Source organism: Eublepharis macularius, chromosome 5 (genome assembly GCF_028583425.1).
Source record: "Eublepharis macularius isolate TG4126 chromosome 5, MPM_Emac_v1.0, whole genome shotgun sequence".
NCBI lineage: Eukaryota > Metazoa > Chordata > Lepidosauria > Squamata > Eublepharidae > Eublepharis > Eublepharis macularius.
The window spans coordinates 51,245,871-51,249,055 of record NC_072794.1 but is presented as its reverse complement, the minus strand read 5'-3'; positions in this window follow the sequence as shown (position 1 = coordinate 51,249,055).

Genomic DNA, 3,185 nt, shown 5'->3' with positions numbered 1-3,185 from the left:
GAAAAGTACTACACCGGGAAGAGAACTGGTAGTGGATTCTATCAACACCATCATAATTATCAGTTTGGGAATGGAGAACTATCTTGCCCATTATGTGCTAAGTGCTGTGTCAAAACACAGCAATATCAACCTTCCGTTCAGCAAAACTCCCCAATGCATTCAAGAAAATGCAAGGATCTTCACGGCTGCTTCCACACCTAGAAGATTTTCCATGGGAGTCTGGTTACTGATATGCAGGGCTTTTTTTCAGCAGGAACGCGGTGGAACGGAGTTCTGGCACCTCTTGAAAATACTCGGCAATAGTGCATGAAAATAATATTATTTCAAAGAATCCCATGTGTTTCTTCCTCATTTCCCTCTTGAGAGTTCCGCCACCTCTTTTCCCAGAAAAAAAACCCTGCTGATATGATCCTGTTTGAAATCATTGCTGCAACAAAAAATTCCAGACAGCCCAGGGTAACCCGTTTTCTGGCCATTTTTAGGAGTGGTTTCTCTTTTACATCTGCATTGAAATATGCCCCCCTCTGCTGTGTTCTCACGTGAGCCTCATAATTCTCCACCCACCCGGCTTTATTGTTTGAGGAATATGAGTAACACAGCATTGCATAGAAATAACACAATACCTTTAAAAAACCTCCGCATATTTGCAGACACCTATGATGATCCCCTCCCCCCTCCCCAAAAGGCAAGTTGAGTTCTTCTGCTTTTTTAAAAAACAAGCTTCCTTTCTTTTCCTATAACGTAACAGCCTACAGGCCATACATCTGAGTGTTTTACAGATAATTATAACTGCATAAGTAAATATGGCTAAATCACATGCACACTTTTTAATATTGCCTGACAATAAGATCTTTAGTTTCTGTTGTTCTGCAATGTTCTGTAGCAGTCAGTCCAAGGAGTCATATAATGGGAAATATAATGGGAGCAACTAAAAAGAATCAACTTGAACTTTACAGTAAATACAGAAGCGTTTCTTGGGTGGGGCTCTACTAAAACAGCTCTCCATCTCAGCAGAAGGTAACAAATTGCACCTAAGTAACTTTCGAGTGACTATACTTTGGAACTGTTAGTTACAAAAAATATTTAGCGAACTCAAACGTTTTCTGATAGGATACACGGAAATAAATAGGTGAGCATTTCCAAACAGCTTCAAATTTTACCATAGCCTTATCTTTTTTAAGTAATCAACTTCATACAGTTAACTAGTTCAGCCTGTTCCATTAACCCCTAAAGTCATATTTTCAAATGTTGCAGTTGTAAGAGACGATTATGGTTTTTTAAGAACTAATCAGCTAGAGAAACCCTTTGAACTTGACCCAGTGTAGAGCTGAAATACTGCTGGACTTAAGGGAGCTCTTCAGGTTCCAGAAACTCTTTGTTATCTCTAGAAAGGTTGTTTGATGATCCAGGAGACATGAACCCTAGAAGATATCCGTTTAACAGGTTTTCAACTTCTCTTCTGTAACTGTTCTGAGAACTAAAGGACATCCTAGCCCAAGCTGCACAAGGAGAAATAGACAATCAGTGGGATATTAGAATGTTATATATTAAATCTGTAATCTAATCACCCCGATGCAATATTTCTACTTGCTGGTGATTTCAATGCAATGACTGGCAACAACAGTAGCATCACCTATAAACCTGATGTGTGGACTGTTAAAGCACCCAATTTATTAGATCTTTCCACTCACTGTATCTCTAAAGATCCTGGTAGGATTCAAGGATAAGGATGTCAAATTTTGTGGCTAATTTAGGCCTTATAATTCTAAATGGTGGCCCTCTAGTCAATTCAGGATGGAGAGTTTACATATTGTTCAAATAAAGGAGTGAGCATAATAGATTATTTTATGGTTTCAAAACAATGTAGATCTGGTAAGGAAACTTTTGATCAGGCGCCTGCTTGCTAGTGATTATCATCTGCTTCTGTTACCCACACTGGTCTCCTTAATTTGTTGTGGGAATTAGCGTTAAAGAAGATCCAGCAAGAGGGGGTAACTAGGAATCTCCACCTATGTGGACTGGGATTGTTCCCTTAGAGAACTCTCAAATAAAGCAGGCAGATGTTCAACAGGATTTTTATTAGAAGAGAAATAAAAGGCAATCAAACAAGCATAAAACACACAGTACACATACAAAGCTAGCTAAGAAAAGAGAGGAAAATGGAAAAGAGTAATTTGGGATAGGGAGATAATTAACAGTCCTGAAGAAGGAGGAGTCCATGAGAACAGCCGCAAGACCACCAGCATTTCACAAGGAGAGAGGAGTCAGACATATTTGAGGGTGCATGTATGGGTCCAGAACACACACACACAAAGCACATGGCTGGGCAGCCTGGTTATAGAGCAAAACATACCCTGGAGCAAGGCTGACATCTTGCTCCCCGAAATAATACTTTAATGGTTTATCTGAAGGAAGGACAAATTGGGAAAGGTTTGATATAACTGTCTGAGATGGACTATAGGTAAAAATATTGCTTGAGGACCTGGTAAGTGCTGAGGAGGAAGGCTATCAGATGTGCTGCATAGCCTTGATTAGGTAAGTGGGAGAGAGAGGTAAAGAAAGGTTTTGATGAGATTAGGTAGGGAGTTGTTTCAGGAAGGCTCATCATCTCTGCTGCTCTCCGGGAAATGGAGGGCTGTCGGTCAGTCATACACACCCCTTCTGACTCATGGGTTGGTAACTTTCTAGTCTCCAGGCCGGCTGGCATCCTTTCTGCCTGGGATCACACAGTGCCTAGGACTTATGGCAAGGAGTTTATGATATTCCATATCCATAAACTGTCTTTGCAGTGTGGGGAGAAGGTCTGACTGCTAATAATTCAGGCTATTTTTTTCTGGTTTCCCCTTTAAATTTAAAGAAAATAAAATTACAACTGTTGCAATTCGTAAAAAGTGGGGTCAGAAGAAGCTAAAGTATTATGAACGTCTATTATTCAATCCGATAGTAAAGAAAACTCTACCAAAAAGTTGGCCTTTTCTGTTTTAAGCAAAGTCAATTATGACATATAGAACACCGGCGAAAAATAGTTGGTTTGACTGTGATTGTCAACAATATAAGTTAGAACTTTTTAAAGCCTATGCTGTATGGGGGAAGTCTTGAACTTTAGAAAGAAGAAGGTTATTCCTCCTCTTGAAAGGTCATGATAAAAACTTAAGCGGAAAAAGAGGAAGCATGCAGACAGCAGG